This window comes from Neophocaena asiaeorientalis, unplaced genomic scaffold (genome assembly GCF_003031525.2).
Source record: "Neophocaena asiaeorientalis asiaeorientalis breed wild unplaced genomic scaffold, Neophocaena_asiaeorientalis_V1.1 scaffold34, whole genome shotgun sequence".
NCBI classification, from domain to species: domain Eukaryota; kingdom Metazoa; phylum Chordata; class Mammalia; order Artiodactyla; family Phocoenidae; genus Neophocaena; species Neophocaena asiaeorientalis.
In genome coordinates, this window is record NW_020172464.1 from 505,660 (window position 1) to 506,677 (window position 1,018).

Consider the following 1,018-nt stretch of genomic DNA (forward strand, 5'->3'; position numbering starts at 1 on the left):
GAATAATAGTGGCAAGAGTGGACATCCTTGTCTTGTTCCTGATCTTACAGGAAATGCTTTCTCTTTTTAACCACCAAGAATGATGTTTCCTGTAGGTTTGCCGTATATGGCCTTTATTATGTTGAGGTAAGTTCCCCCTATGCCCACTTTCTGGAGAGTTTTTTATCATAGATGGCTGTTGAATTTTGACGAAAGCTTTTCCTGCATCTATTGAGATGATCATATGGTTTTTATTCTTCAATTTGTTAATATGGTGTATCACATTGATTGATTTGCATATACTGAAGAATACTTGCATACCTGGGATAAATCCCAATTGATCGTGGTGTATGATCCTTTTAATGTGTTGTTGGATTCTGTTTGCTAGTATTTCGTTGAGGAATTTTGCATCTATATTCAGTGATATTGGTGTGTAATTTTCTTTTTTTGTAGTATCTTTGTCTAGTTTTGGTATCAGGATGATAGTGGCCTTGTAGAATGAGTTTGAGAGTATTCCTTCCTCTGCAAACTTTTGGAAGAGTTTGAGAAGGATGGGTGTTAGCTCTTCTCTAAATGTTTTGTAGAATTCACCTGTGAAGCCATCTGGTCCTGGACTTTGGTTTGCTGAAAAATTTTTAATCACAGCTTCAATTTCATTACTTGTGATTGGTCTGTTCATATTTTCTATTTCTTCCTGGTTCAGTCTTGGAAGGTTATACCTTTCTAAGAATTTGTCCATTTCTTCCAGGTTCTCCATTTTGTTGGCATAGAGTTGCCTGCAGTAGTCTCTTAGGATGCTTTATATTTCTGCAGTGTCTGTTGTAACTACACCTTTTACATTTCTAATTCTATTGATTTAAGTCCTCTCCCTCTTTTTCTTGATGAGTCTGGATACTGGTTTATCAATTTTGTTTATCTTCTCAAAGAACCAGCTTTTAGTTTTATTGATCTTCGCTATCATTTCCTTCATTTCTTTTTCATTTATTTCTGCTCTGATCTTTATAATTTCTTTCCTTATGCTAACTTTGGGGTGTTTTTG